The sequence below is a fragment of the Peromyscus maniculatus genome, chromosome X (assembly GCF_049852395.1).
Source record: "Peromyscus maniculatus bairdii isolate BWxNUB_F1_BW_parent chromosome X, HU_Pman_BW_mat_3.1, whole genome shotgun sequence".
Lineage (NCBI taxonomy): Eukaryota > Metazoa > Chordata > Mammalia > Rodentia > Cricetidae > Peromyscus > Peromyscus maniculatus.
The window spans coordinates 13,956,515-13,973,096 of record NC_134875.1 but is presented as its reverse complement, the minus strand read 5'-3'; the positions used below and the strand labels follow the sequence as shown (position 1 = coordinate 13,973,096).

The following is a 16,582-nucleotide window of genomic DNA, read 5'->3' as shown; positions in this document are numbered from 1 at the left end:
AGTATCTAGGAGATATCAATGTTCAGATTACTCAGGAATCCAAGCTGCTTCAATGTTTTACATGTTTTAGCTCCACTGTCTCCAACATAATCATCACTGTTGCTACTGTGCAAAAGTTAAAGCCTGGGCATGGATTACCCCAAAGGGAGGTAGACAGGGTAGGGATAGACTATTGCACTCTCTCACATAAATGATTCCATTGTGTAATAATTACCTAGTAATAAGTAACTATAATGTGTTAAATCAATAACTCTCCACTTATTTGAAGAGCTTCTTTGGAGTCCTGCATGACCTCAAATTCATTTAATCTTCTTGGAGTATCTGTTATTTGACTGGAAATTTTTTTTTTACTAAAGGAGCACATGTAGTTTAAAATAATACTGTCAGTCTTTGCAGAAGAGGTTCTGCCTTCTTCACCCAATGGAAATTTTCTTCAATGTCCTTTTAATAACCTTCACAATCCTTGCAGTCTGAGAAGTTCTCCTGCATTTTGCAGTCTGATAAATATCTTTCCTGGGAGCTTCTGCTACCTACTACATTATAGAACCTCTTGAAAATGTGTACTGGTGCTTTAAATATACTGCAACCAAGAACAAGTACTTGGGATGGTCAGCTATTGTTTTGTTTGTTTGATCAGCAGAACTAACACACTCTCCCAGGAAGTATTTTATACCTCAGAGTAGGACTTCTTTTTAAAATTCTTAAAAGAAGGGACTTGTGCCGGGCGGTGGTGGTGCACGCCTTTAATCCCAGCACTCAGGAGGCAGAGGCAGGTGGATCTTTGTGAGTTCAAGGCCAGCCTGGGCTACCAAGTGAGTTCCAGGAAAGGCGCAAAGTAAACAGAGAAACCCTGTCTTGAAAAACCAAAAAAAGAAAAAAGAAAAAAAAAAGAAGGGACTTGCATTCTGTAGCTGCTTACCTACATAGTGATTCCTGTGGTATTTCCATGTTCCTATGGTCTCCAGAGTTATGAGAGAAGTATTGGTCATAGACCACCTAGTGTCACTCATGCATTTGTATATGTAATCAGTGGTTTGTTTTGAATAATTAACTTTACAGAATGATGATGATTTAGAATATCAGGATGATTTAAAAAGCCATCTCTGACTTTAGGGCTACATTTTAAAACAATATTATGTGGAAAATCAGACTGCACTACTTGGAAAATTTGTAATACACTTGGACAGTTTGTTGAAGATAGTTGAGAAATGCATATAAAAATGTCTGTATAGAGGTAACACTCATACCACAAAGGAACCAGATAAAGGATAGTGTATTCAGGGGACCTGTGCAGAGTGCATAGGCAATATTAAGGGGAGTTATTCTGTATTTTTTGCTTAGAGTAGGACACAGAAGGTCACATATGATTATGTGGCAGCACTTCAGATTCCAGAGTTAGATAAAAAAGAATATGAGGATTTGTATGGCCTGAAAAGAACTACTTCCATCTGGGCAGTTCTCAAGGACTCAGGACATGAGGATTTAAGGAAGAAAACATACAGTCTCTAAAAGAGTTTATCTTCCATGTCACTTTGCTAGTTAGATGCCTGTTGCTGTGACAAAATCTCAAAAAAAAATTGTAAAAAGAAAATATTTATTTTGGCTCAGAAATTTTAGTTCATGGTCAGTCTGTTAGCATTATTTAGAGGAATAAAAACAGTAAAATGAACATGTATTACAAAGGAGATTCATTAAATTGACTTATGTGATATAGCTTGGCTAGTTCAACATGGGATGTCTCACACTAGGAAAATTAAGAATTTTGTATTTTCTCAGTTCATAAACAATGTCTTAGTGATCTCAATCTGCTGCTAAAGGCCTAAGAGACTCTTGTAGAGATGCTGGTCTTTTGTCTACATTGAATACCTAGAGATGCTGATTCTGACATAGACGAAAGAATGAAACAATGCCAACAAAAGAAAAGATTAACTTGCCAACAAGAATGAAGGCATGATAAATAATAAAAACCAGATTAAAAAAAGTCAGATATCCAGGGTGAAAGCTTAAAGATGAGAAAAGCAGAGCAGCAGCCACTTCTCACCTCTATAAATTCTCAGACCGAATGGGGGGCCAAGCACCTGTCTCCAACCACCTTATATTCCTGTCTCCACTTCCCTTATACTGGGATTAAAGGCTTGTACCACTACCACCAGGCTCTGTTTCTCTTTTAGACTGGTTCAGTCTGGTGTAGATCAGGGTGGCCTTGAATTCCTGATCTTCCTGCTTCCTGTTCCCAAGTGCTGGGATTAAAGGTGTGTGCCTGGCTTCTATGCTTAACTAGTGACTTGTTCCACCCTCTGATATGCAGTGAAGCTTTATTTGTCAGAACACAAACAAAATAACACATAACAATCTCCTTTTTTAAAAAATCTGGATTGTCATTGGAAGGTAATGTTATTTAGGGTGGGTCTTTTGTACTTCAAATAATGTGACCAAGAAAATTCCTCATAGGAATGCCCAATAGCTAGCCTTTCTAGAGCAAGTTAACTTTACAAACAAGATTAGTTATTACAGTCACTTGGCCTATCTCTATGAGACTGGGGTGAGATAGAACAAACATTATGGCAAGAAGTACATGATGGAACAGAGTGATTGACTTCATAGCTAGCAGCCAGGGAAAGTCAGGAGAATAAAGGATAGGAGAGAAAATATATTGCTCAAAGGCATGCTTCCAATGATCTACTTCTACTAGATAGCCTACCTCTAAAAGCTTTGGACACATTTCCAGGGCTCAGTAAGCTCCAAGTAAATAAATAATTTGTAATCTAATCTTCTAACAAAGTTCCTACTCTAACACTGCTGTATTGGGACCTTTGGGTAACAGTAAATATGCAAACCATGCAGTTACTTTTTAGAATTATGTATAATTTCATAACTTGGCCACAGACCCTCCTTCTTGTTACCTGAGAGGCATGATGGGGTCATGAGAAACAAAAGATTTTCCTGAGCATATGAAGCATGACACAATGAGCCTTGATGAATTCAGGCCAAGTCTCTGTTCCTAAAGGGCCCCTTACTACCCACGTGATCTTAGAAGGTTATAAAATATTAAAAGCCTTCAGTTCCTTCTTCTTGTTGATCAGGTTTGAGAAATGCTGCATGTTAGAACTTCCTGAATGCATATACTATAAGTTATAGTGGTTGGTAGATGTGGCAGTTCTTTTCAATAAATTCTTAACTTCATAGTCTACCACTTTGTCTTCTAGAAAAAGCACTTCTAATTTAGTTATCTAGAACATCTCAGAAGATACTGTTTAACTTTTCCCTCAAGTGAGACCTTAATTTGTGGCAAGCCTTCTACTCAAACTCCCAATGGCCAGGAGCACAGGCATGAACTGTCATACCTGGCTGTTCCCTTTTGCAGTCTATACTGTAGAATTTGTGTATGTCTTATCCAGTCGGAAGCAACTCAACTCAAACAACCTAGAATTTAAATCATCTTTGAGCTAAATTCCCACTTTTATTTATCTAAAACATTTTTGTTGATGTATCCTCTACTATTTGGTCAAGTTATACTCAAAATAACCTAATTAGGAAGCTTTTTAAGAAATTGGATTCTGGTTGTCCAGGACGGAAAAATCAGAACTAGCTAAAAGCTTATGGGCACCACTTCAAGAGAACAACACTCTATTTTCCAGGAAACTATTATAGGCATTTGGAACACAAGATTTAGTTCATGCATTGAGTTAGCTGCACCAGGCTAAGAATACAGAATACCTCCTATATCTGACCCAGGTAGTGATTTACTTCTGGTTTTAAAAGTATCCAAAGACAAATTGCCTAGAGCAATTTTCTATTCCAGACTAAAAAACAAAACAACAAAAACAAACAAACAAACAAAAAACCCAAAAAACAAACAAAAAACTATCATCCTGAACCTTAATAATATCCAGTTTAAACTAAAGTTAACTGTCACAGAAGAAATGCAAGTGCAACAAAGCCCCAAATGCCTCTAATTAGTAGATTCCGTGGCTCTAGGACTGACTGCATGAGAGATAGTGTCCAAAATGCTGTAGAGTCTCCTCTGTTTTTTCAGTACAGGACCCTTGGTATTAGTTCTAGCTAGCTTTCACTGTGAACTTGGCATGTCCTCCAATCATCTGAGAGGAAGAAACCTGTAAGCTGAAGTAAACCCATTCCTTACTTACATTTCTTTTAAAATTATTATTATTATTATTATTAATTTTAGGTATGTTAGTGTTTTGACTGCATGTATGTCTGTGCACTGTGTGTATGCAAAGTGCCCATAAAAGCCAGAAGAAGGCATTGGACTCTGTGAGATTGGAGTTACAAATAGTTGTGATCCACCATGATGGTGCTAGAAATCAAACCCGTGTACTCTGGAAGAGTAGCCAGTGCTCTTAACCACTGAATCATCTCTCCATTTCCCTCCTCTCACAAATTGCTTTTGGTTAGAATGTTTTACCATGGTGACAGCCCAAACTCGGACAATATCTATTGAGAATACGCGTCTCACCTTTGCTCTTGGCGCTGTTCCAGTCTTTTTTACTCTGTTGACCTTAGGTAAATTATTTCAGAATAATATCTTCACTTTCCAGTTCCTGCATTCCCTGTAGGAGTAATTCATGAATGCCTCAGTTAGAGACTTCAGTCACAGTCTTGAATATTTCAGTGCTGACAGGCAGCACAGAGTCAGATTCTGAGATTTCTGCAGTTTGAAAGTCACCTCAATATTTGTTCACAGGTATTCTTGTTTTGTTAGACAGGGCCAAATTGCCATCACTTTGCTGGCCTGAAGCAAAACTTTCAGAAATTGAATTCACATCCCCAACAATAATAGGAGAAAGTAAGTGTAACATGAATGTTAAAAGGTCTTATAATAAAAATCCCAGTATCAGATATTGGGGTGTATGCTGAAAGATCAAAGAGACAAAGGAACAAGCCACCTCTTACCTCTAGGACTCCTCAGTCTCAAAAGCTTCCCTCAGCTGAAGGGACTTTAGTTCCTGTCTCCTCATGCCTTACATACCTTTCTCTGCCCACCCATATCATTTCCTGTCTCAACTTTCCTAGTGCTGGGATTAAAGGCATGTGACTCCCAAGTATTGGGATTAAAGGTATGAGATATCAAGTGCTAGGATTAAAGGTGTGTGCCACCACTGCCTGGCTTCTATGTTTAATCTAGTAGCTTGTTCTGTTCTCTGATCTTCAGGCAAATTTATTAGGGTACACAATATACCACCACAAGTAAGTTGGTGGCACATAAGGTTACTAAATGGGCTCCATTGAGTTTTCTCACAATAAACCAGGATTATTGTCACATCTGTTCCAGCGCAGATGTGCCACTTCAGCACCATAGTCTTCACATTGGTGGTCAGAAATAATTAGAAATCTTCTCTCTGAAAATCAAATTAAACTCCCTCTGTTTAGTTGCTCTCAGTCCTTCAGATCAAGACTCTAACTCTCAGAGATTTTTGAGAAGAAGGCAGCTGCTAAGTTTTACAAAATTGAATATGCTCTCTGAGACATTTTATGGAAAGTATGATGAGCGTCATTTGGGACTTTCTGTGCTCTGAGATGGGGCTTATACTGAGATCTTCCTAAAACACTCCTGTGTGCTGCTGACAGGGCTTGAATCTCCTTTGCTATGTTAATTGAAAATGCTTCTCTCAAGTTGAGAATTTCTTGATACATTGGACAAAAAAATCCAATGGCACTTACTGTATCTCTGAAGGACCAAAAGAAAACAGCCAGGACTGAATCCTTAGCTTTCTGCTATTTAAGTATACATTAAAACTTCATTCACAGTCTTTCCCTAAATGTTATTAGAATACTAGGATGCTGTCCCTGCTAATACAAGTATAAGCACCTGTGGTGATTAGGATAGGATTATCCCTCACAGACTCTGACATTTGAAACTTGGTTCCCAGTTGGTGGCACTGTTTCGAAGGCTTAAGAGGTATGTGATTTTGCTGGTGGAAGTATGTTATTGGAGATGGGCTTTGAGGTTTCAAAGGCACATGTCATGCCCAGTTTGGGCTATGTTTTCTGCTTGTAATTCAAGATGTCAGCCTTCAGCTGTTCTTGACACTGTGCCTACTGCCATGATTCTCTGCAATGATGCACTCTTATTCCCTTGGATCAAATAAACCCTAAGTAATCTCTTTATTCTATAAGTTGCCTTGGTCAGAGTGTTTTATCACAGAGACATAAAAGTAACTAATGCATCCCCTCACAAAAGGTTTCATTTCTACCAGCCTCCAGAAATGGAATGCTAAATCTGCATAAGCCACCACAGGAACCTACATGTACTTCTGAGAAAATATCTTCTGAAGTAAGATTGGTCTGGTTCTTCCTGCACTTGTGGTTGGAAGAAGTTCACACGTTACCTTGAGGTTTTACCTAGATAATTAGCCAGAATTATGTTCTCACTCTACTGATGTGAAGTCATATTCTCTAGAATACATAAATGGAAGTCTAGAAGTAGCTCATTGGACCCTTCTGACCTGAGGGCCAGAATAGGGCCAAACTGGCAGCTAGCACTAGGAGGGAATGTTACTCTCTTTATGGGAAGTAAGACTTTCTACTCTCATTTCTGTTTCCTTACTTGATACTCTGACAGATATCTGGGTAGCCACAATCTGATGATCTGATGCCACTCCTCAGGGGAAATAGTCTCGATTTTTCAGCTTCCCACTATTTCAGCAAGAATCAAGCATATCCAGGGAGGTTGAGTCTTACATGGTTGACATAAGAGCAGCATGGTGGGGAGGAGAGGAGTAGCACCATAAGAATTCAGAGAGACTTTCTTGAGAGATCTCATTTTTTTCTGTGGATGTAAATTCTTTCCCCTTAAGTATACCAAAACAACACAAAGGAAGTAGGGCAGCAGTTCTCAACCTGTGAGTCTTGACCCCTTTTGACCTTTCACAGAGATTACCTAAGATAAATTAGAAAACACAAATATTTACATTATAATTTATAACAGTAGCAAAATTACAGTTAAGAAGCAGCAATACAAGTAATTTTATGGTTGGGTGTCACCACAAGATGAAGAACTGTATTAAAGGGTTGCAGCATTAGGAAGGTTGTGAACCACTGCCTTAGAACAAGCCTTTGCTTTCCCCAAGTTGACTCAAATGGTACCACATCTATCTACTATGATTCAATAGGACTTCTCAGTGCCTTCTGTCTTATATCTGTGGTGTGTGTGTGTGTGTGTGTGTGTGTGTGTGTGTGTGTGTGTGTTCACATGTCTGTGTCTGTGTGTCTGTGTCTATGTGTGATGTATGATGACAGGGTGAGGGGGAATTCTTCAAGTGTTCCATGCTTCTTCCTTTTTGATGATGATGCCTCCCTTACAATGAAATACCTAACTCCCTGGACTCTTGAAAAGGAAGTGAAGAGCTAGCACTTCTGTCTGATACCACCTCCCAGCCTATTGTTTTCTCTTCTTCCTCCTTTCCTCTTCCCTTTGCATAGTCTTCTTTCTCCATACTTGTGTTCATTTCATCCTTTTTCTCTCTCTCCTGTTTTCCCTCTCTTCCTCTCTTCTTCATGACCTGCTTATTCTGTCTTTTACAAAGCAGCAATACATAATAAGTTGTGAGTTTTTTACTAGGCACTCTCTACTGCACAAAGAAACTTCTCTGATGAGGTTTGAAAGATTCACTAATTTATGGGTAATTACAATGTGCATTTAGAATACAGTTTGATACTATGCCCATTTAGTAGAATAATAGAAATAGGTTCACCCCTAGGTCCTGTAGGCACCCCAAGTGTGGTTCTTGGTTGGGTTTACAGTACCAAACATTTGTTTCTTCCTATGGCGCAGGACTTAAATCCAATCAGAAAGTGGTTAGTAACCTCTATAATATTTGTGTCCCTCTTTCACCAGTGGACATATCTTGACATGACAATGAGCCATTATTGTAGTTCACAAGGTTCACAGCTAGGTAAGACTACTAATGTCTTTTCCCCCACATCATTCCACATAGTTCCTTCTGGTACCATAGAAACTAGCCAGAAGAGAGGTAGCTTCTTAGTATCAAATGTGATTTATACATATCAATTTATCAATGTGTGTGGCATCTTCAGCAAAAGGATCTTACCACAAAGTGCTCATGTACAACTATGAATAATGACAATAACCTGTCTTATATTTTGAAATCTTTAGGATACTTCTGAACAACAACCCAATGAGAGGTATCACATACCTGGCACTAGGCTTCTTATTAACTAACTTATGGATTCTTAGAGGAACATTATTCCCTATGTCAATCAACTCCAATTATACACACACACACACACACACACACACACACACACACACACACACAACTCTTATCAACAGTTTGTTTTATTTTTTCATTTCAGTTAGTAACTGTTAGGTATGGCCTGAAAATATGAACTGGAACTATTCAGAAATAAAAAAATTGAAAAATTGTAAGCTTTAAATTGTGTATGTGCTATTTGGAGAAGCATGATTGAATGTCCTAGAGTTTTATTCTATCTTATTAATAGACTTGCCTTTATATAATCTATCAACATTTTACATGCTACCCATCTAATGGTCATTTAGCAGCTGTCTCAGTTATTTGCAATCCAGCATGTATCCCAGTGCTTTTCATAAACTATTCCTTATGTAGTAAGTTAATGGTTTGTCACAGCACCTTCTTCACTGAGGTCACTTCCTCTCATTTTGTAGTCATGGTATCCTCTCATATCATCACAAGAAAATCAAGTATGTACAATAAAAATGTGAAAAATATCACATTTGTATGTTTTATATTATTATGAATTTTCTATTTTATTATTTGTTTTAATTAAGTTTTGTATTCCAACTTATAAATTCAAATTTATTATCAATATGTTTGTATGCATGAGAGAAACAGCATACACACACACACATTTACTCTTCAATTTATGATAAAAATTTTATGCCCATGAACCCATAAATTGAAGATATATGTTGAAAATGCATGTATTACACCTAACTATTCCTACTTGCAGAATGGAACGTGGAGTATTGGTTCCTTTTTTTATTTCATTGTTTACTAGAAGCTGAGGCTCATTGATATTGTTCAATATCAGGAGAGAGAATTATAGAATATATTGCTTACCTGGGAAAGAACAAAATCCAAAGTTCAAACTACAATATTACTGAATTCATGCTGCATTCATTGTTTCCTAAATTTGAAAAACCACAAGCAAAATTTTAATGAGTTGTGTAGCATGAATTGTTAGAAGGTCTTATTAATAAAAACAAACCCAGAGCCAGGTATTGGAGTGAATGCTGAAAGATCAGGGAGACTGAATAGGCCACAGCTAACCTCACCTTGCTAACTTCCCAGCTGATCCTGTTTCCTCAAATTGTAAATCTCTGAGTCCTCATCCAAGTGGATCTCAGCTGAACTGCTGCTCAAAAGCCTAAAAGCTTAACAGGCTCTAGTTCCTGGTTCTCACGCCTTATATACCTTTCTGCTTCCTGCCATCATTTCCTGGGATTAAAGGCATGTATCTCCATGCCTGGCTCTTTCCAGTGTGGCTTTGAACTCAGAGATCCAGAACATCTCTTCCTTCCGAATGCTACGATTAAAGGTGTGTATGCCAGCATTTTCTGGTCTCTATGTCTATCTAGTGGCTGTTCTCTCCTCTGACCCCAGATAAGTTTATTAGAATACACAATATACTGGGGGACACAATATTACCACAGAGTTGTAGACTGTTTGCACAACATTTGTTGGTAGTATTTTCAGCTTTAAGCATTCATTGCAGGTTAGAAAGATAAGTCTTACAGTTTCAACGCTGGAAGCAGGGGAAGTAAACTGTTATCGTGTTCTGTACAGTATGGTACTCATGATCTGTTTCCATTCTCAGTGTTGAGCCAAGTCATTAGGAGTTTATAAGTCTTGATTCATATCTGTAAGTTCAGGTTCAGTATATGTAATTGGAAGCAGAACCAGCTCTCTTTCCTCTGGCCGCAGTGTAGTTCTGAAGATTCGGCTTCAGTTTTTACTCCAGACTCTCCACTCACTTTATTTATAATGAATTTCATGTAGGAGAGAAAGATAAAATTCCAACACAAATGTTTTATTTATTTTATTTTTTAATTTATTTTATAATTTAATTTAATTTTACGTATCAGCCACAGATTCCCCTATCCTCTCTCCTTCAGCCCCCCCCTCCCTCCAGCCCACCCCCCATTCCCATCTCCTCCAGGGCAAGGGCTCCCCTGGGGATTCAGTTCAGCCTGATAGATTCAACTGAGGCAGGTCCAGTCCCTTCCTCCCTTCGCCCAAGCTGAGAAAAGTGTCCCTGCATAGGCCCCAGGTTCCAAACAGCCAGCTCATGCACTAAGGACAGGTCCCAGTCCCACTGCCTGGGGGCCTCCCAAACAGTTCAAGCTAATCAACTATCTCACTTATCCAGAGGGCCTGATCCAGTTGGGGGCTCCTCAGCTATTGGTTCATAGTTCATGTGTTTCCACTAGTTTGGCTATTTGTCCCTGTGCTTTTTCCAATCATGGTCTCAACAATTCTCGCTCATACAATCCCTCCTCTCTCTCTGGACTCCCAGAGCTCCACCTGGGGTGTGGCTGTGGATCTCTGCATCTGCTTCCATCAGTCATTGGATGAGAGTTCTATCACGACAGTTAGGGTGTTTGGCCATCATATCACCAGAGTAGATCAGTTCGGGCTTTCTCATGACCATTGCCAGTAGTCTATTGTGGAGGTATCTTTGTGGATTTCTGGGGACCTCTCTAGCACTTTGCTTCTTCCTATTCTCATGGGGTCTTCATTTATCATGGTCTCTTTTTCCTTGTTCTCCCTCTCTGTTCTTAATCCAGCTGGGATCTCCTGCTCCCCTAAGCTCTCTTTCCATTGACCCTTGTTCTTCATTACCCACCCCCCTTCACGTCCAGTTTGCTCATGTAGATCTCATCCATTTCTTATTTTATTTTATTTTTTTTAAATCGTAGGAATTAAAGTCAGAAAATTCAACCAGGATCTAGAAACACAAACACATTATCTCTTAGGGCCTCAAAAAAGAAGAGAGGCATATGAACAAAATTAAGCCATAGAAAGTAGGATAGAAGGAGAAAGAAGGAAAGAGAGGTGAGAATGATTTTAGACATGAGAACAGCCAGGGAACTGAGGGAGAGCAAATAAACAGTTTTATATCCAGCTTGCACAGATCCTGTGACTGCTATCCTCTATCACCATCCTTTGAAATGCTAATTATCAGATTAGCTACCGCCTGAAATTCTTTAGGAACTTTCTCTTCTCAATCTGAATGTCTTTGTTCTGTGAGATCTATTCAAAATATTCTTATTTCCTTGTGATGCTTTTGGAAGCCATTTGTTTATGGAAAGGTTGGGGCACAAGTACTCCTTGAGTTTGAAAAAGCTGCAATCACATCCTGTGTGTAATTTCTCCAACTGCCAAAGATTCCAGTTGTTTCGTCATGCTCCCAATCTGTCTTTACAATACTGATGTTTATATTCTGTACACAAGACTTGCAATGATTTAAAATTTATCCTTTCGGATATTCCCTTACCCCAGCGCTGCTCATGGTAAACTTTTTAGTTTCTTAGCCAATAACAATGCCTTTATTTACATATATTCAGACACATGTACATATATAAAAAGAAAAAAGATTTGTATACATTATATATACCTTTCTGAGCCTGGGTTATTTCACTTAATTTAATAAATTTCAATTACATTTGTTTTCCTACAAATGTCTTGATTTTATTTTTCTTTATGGTCAAATATAATTCTATTGTGCATGTGTCTTCCTCAGTTCATCTGTTGATGGCCATCTTGTCTGATTGCATTTTCCAGGTGTTGTTAATAGCAGTAATAAATATGGATGTGCAAGTTTCTCTGCAGTTTATTATTTGTCTCTAAGGGAGTATGTTTTCAAGCACATATATTATGTGGCTGTTACTCAATTATCTCTGTATATCAATATATCTGAAAATGAAGAAAAAGGAAAATTATAATCATGAAGTGGGTAGGATATTTAAGTGTAAAACTAGAGAAAAAGAAGTAGTTTTCAGTGGTTAGGAGATCTGTGGGATGGTTCTGTGAGTGAGTGACTCAAAAGGTGTAGATATGGTGAACCTTGACAACAGAGAGGCCATTTTCCTGAGGAGTGATATTTGGATCCTTTAAAGCCATAAAGAAGTATAAGAGAGATTGTATAAAAAATTATGAGGATGTGTTTTAAAGTAATTTTCAGCAAAGGGAGAGAGACAGAAAGAGTCTAAAAGAATGAGGATATGTTAAATAATAATTTTTAGAGAAAGAGAGAGAGAGAGAGAGAGAGAGAGACAGAGAGAGAGAGACAGAGAGAGAGAAAGGACTCTCCTAAATATGTATGGCTATCTCTATTTATAGCTATATATATTTCTGGGTCATATAATCTCTGTCATAATTACTCAACTTTATGTATGCATATGCATCACCACTTTATAAATGAAGAAATAACCCTGTTTGCCAATTGAACTTGATTTAAAAGTAGAGCAGGAAACATTTGGTCCAATAATTGCAGTTTGCTGACTAATAGACATTTACAAAGAAGTTACCATATCTTAGAGTTCGAATAAGGTGATTCAATGGTTTAATTGAATAAATTGACCCTTAAAAAGCAACAAATTTTACATAAACCATCTCGAGATCTTACTTCTTAAACATGAAATAATTTTGGAGTGGAAAACATGAGCAGCAAGACTCAGAAGGGTTTTGAATAAGTTTTAAGAAAAGGGTTTAATGTGAGGTTTCCAGAAAAGTACACAGTATTAGTGAAGACAGGAGATAATTTCTAATTAAGAATTTGAGGCCACAGAATAATTATAAATAATCAAATGGAACCATAGCAGCCAAAGTCAAGATTTGTCTGAAGTTATCCAAAATATTATTCCCAAGGGGGAAAGTTAAAGTACAATTTCTCATTAATTAAATGTTTCCACTAATTTGAAAGACATACATTTTTCTCAGGGCTTCTGAAAAATATTTCAGGCAGGTAAATTCTGTTTGTTTTTATTGTTTTTTATAACATTTTAAGGCTCTTTTTTTTTTTTTTTTTTTGGTTTTTCGAGACAGGGTTTCTCTGTGTAGCTTTGCGCCTTTCCTGGAACTCACTTGGTAGCCCAGGCTGGCCTCGAACTCACAGAGATCCGTTAAGGCTCTTTATATTAAGAGTCACACAGAGGGAATTTGGCTGTCATCTTTTGTTTATGGATATATGTATATGCATTAACAAGCCACGTTCCCTGAATGTTGGTAAGAATTCAAAATGTTATATAGAGTAACAATTATAAAATTTATACAAAAGCCTTGTTTTTAAATGGATTATAATTAATCTTCATGTTCTTTGATATTCACTGTGGTGACCACACAAAGACATGACTGAACTTTTGGTTGGTTCTAGAATGATTTGTTATTCAAAATTGTAGCAGAGTAAATTTTAGCTGTAAAACATGACCTTTTTAGTGTAATATTTCCTGAATCCTAGCTAAAAGTTATTTGACTTCACACAGTGATTCAATATCATAAATTTTTGCCATTCTCTTCAAATAAAACTGTATTGAAGAGTGCTATTTTATTATAGGGAGTAAAACAGAAGCAAGCCAAATTAAATACAAATCCATACACGTATGTGCTAACATACACGTAGGCCCACATAGGCCCTGACAATATCCCCCTGAGGAGAAAATTAGTGGTAGACTGGATAGTTTACTCATTTGCCTGTGGGAAACATATTTAAGACAGAATCTATCTCATACACAATTTTACCATGAGATTTCTCCTATGGTAGATTTTTGTTACATTGTTGATTGTTTTAGCACAATTCTGTGGATTTTACAGTGGATTATACAATACAATATTGATATTGAATATCTAATGGCAATCTCTGTAATTACTGTGTTTTTGACAGACTAAGTATTGTATGACCTGTTTTACATACAATTATTAATATGCTTTTCTTAAAAGTTCCATAAGTTTCTCTGTCATTGTTAGTTTCAGCTGTCAACTTGACAAAAATCTTTAGACACCTTTGAAAGGGAGCCTCAGTTGAATAATTGTCTACTTCAAATTGGTCTGTGGGCAGTATGTGAGGCACTGTCTTAACTGTTACCTGATAAAGGAGGGCCCAGGCTACTATGGGCTCAAGGCCAGGCTGGTCTACAGAGTAAGTTCTAGGACAGCACAGCCAGGGCTACACAGGGAAACCCTGTCTCAAAAAACTAAAGGGAGAAAAAACAGAGAGAGAGAGAGAGAGAGAGAGAGAGAGAGAGAGAGAGAGAGAGAGAGAGAGAGAGAGTTTTGAAATGAAACTCATAAAAATACCAAAACCTATCTTCTACAGGAAATAGTTTTTTTTTCTTTTTTTGTTTTTCGAGACAGTGTTTCTCTGTGTACCTTTGCGCCTTTCCTATAACTCACTTGGTAGTTTTAAAAGAGAAGTTCATCTTCATCAATGTTTGTATCAAATAGCAGACCTTTTTAAAATAAACAATCTTTGGCTGCTTAAGGAATTATGAACTAGAAAGGAAAGAATTCATCAAATACAAAGTTCATAGAAGAAAAGTAATACTAAAGACTTGAGTAGACTTGACTGTCAATAAGGAAAAATAAAGTGAAGGAAAAATGACCAGAGAAAATGAAGGGAAATTAAAATAATTTCATTAGTGTTCCTATCAGGCTTATAAAACAAATATCTCTTGTAGATTTTTTGGCTGTTTATGGCATTTTAAATTGATTATTGACTTAGAAGTCTTTGGTTTGAAAACATATCATAATGCTATGTTTTTATTTATGAGAATCATCTTTACCACATTTTATTAAATAGAAGGCTTTGAAGTTTCATTTGAACTAAGAAGAGAACAGTTCTTCAGAAACATAAACCATTACAGGTTATCACAAGCAGACAGAACAGATAAGAAAACCAGGTTGGCATCTAATAGCATGGCATATTCAATCACAGTGGGAAGTGTAGTGTTTTTGAAGCATGAATGTATTGCAAGGGATGAGGCAAGAACAGATGCCATCTTGTAGAAATCCTTGTATGCTTGTTTAAATGTCTACAGGCATGGACACTGCACAGCCAACATTTAGGACAATCTGGAGATAGGATGAGTTCTTTACATCCCTTTTACCTCTCACTTTCAATTGCATAATGATGGAAGTAGGTGCATCTGATGGTTTTATTTTTTGTTGAATTGTTAGTAGACTTTTCTTACACAAATGCCAGGAACAAGGCACTGGGCTCCCAAGCATCAGACTTGACTGACAGGGCTAATTTCCCAATATTACCTCTAAAGTTTCTTGGAGACCTTGGGAAACATTACATCAAATCCTAGATCCCAATTGTAAGTCAATGAGCATGGCAGGAATTTAGCTCCAACAGGGTTAATGTCAGTTACCTACTTCCAAAGCCCTTTATATGAAGGAGTAAAGTTTTATAGTGAGTCCAGTTTATTTGTTGTGGAAAAAGAAATGATGTACATATTTTCCTAAACTATCCATGTAGGTTTCAAATTGTATTTGTTTTTCCACGCTGATTTACCTGAATTTGGCATTATTCAACATTAAGCATTCTGTTACTCCCACAGATTTTCTATCTTTTGCAATGAAAGAAAAACAAGTTTTCAAAGGTTGTATTATTGGAAGCTTTACATATAACTGTTGGCATTTGGGCCTGACAAGGTAACATTTAAATTCATTTATCCAAATTAAAATCACAATATCTCTGGCACGATAATTATCTTGTCTTTAATAAACAAATTTCAAGTGTAATTATAAATAAAAACCAATCAATTTCTACATATTTTAGAGTGATCACAATCCTTTCTGTCATCGACGCTAACATAAAAATGAAGCGGTTTTTTTGACATCCATGAAAAGATAACATTATTGTTAAGATCAAGACTTTGGTTTCAGAAGTGTCTGAATTCAGCCTCAGGTTAATCATTTCTACCTAAAAGGTTTGCTATATTGAACAAATTCCTAGACTTACATTGCTGACTGTTATCTCATCCAAAATATGGAAATGATGATACTCCCTATGTTGTGGAGCTGGTGTGCATCTTACATAATAAGACCATTCCTTGAAGTGATTGATACCAAAAAAAAATCTCTACAATTTTTATGATTTGTGGGGGGGGAATGAACATTAGCCACAGAAAATTATGCTTGTTAAAAATCTGAGATATTTGCTTACAAATAAAATAAATATAAAGGGGTGAAGTTATTTCATCCTCCATGACCAACTACAAAGTAGCAAACACATAAAACAATGCTTAAGACATTGGATACCAGACAATGAAAGGAAAGGATCCTTAAGAAAGGAGATATTAACATGACTAACACTATATTATTTCTCTATATATACTATGGGAGAGTTCCATGGCATATCAGAGGATTAGGATGTGAAAGCACCAAGACAGCTTCCAGTGATCACCAGAAGACAATTAGACAACAAAGAGCTGTGCAGGGCATTTCCATGAATTGTTTGGGAGATCACTAATCAGAACACACAAGCCTAGTGGGAGAAATAAGAATTGACCAAATTATTAACTGCTACTCAATAGGGACAGATATATTGACTGTTC

The 16,582-nt window shown here is 37.1% G+C and overlaps 1 pseudogene; it reads left to right on the top strand.

Moving 5' to 3' along the window:
• Positions 1-4,427: 4,427 nt before the first annotated feature.
• Positions 4,428-16,582, top strand: part of LOC102924087 (BTB/POZ domain-containing adapter for CUL3-mediated RhoA degradation protein 2-like) — a 56,184-nt pseudogene continuing 44,029 nt past the window's right edge.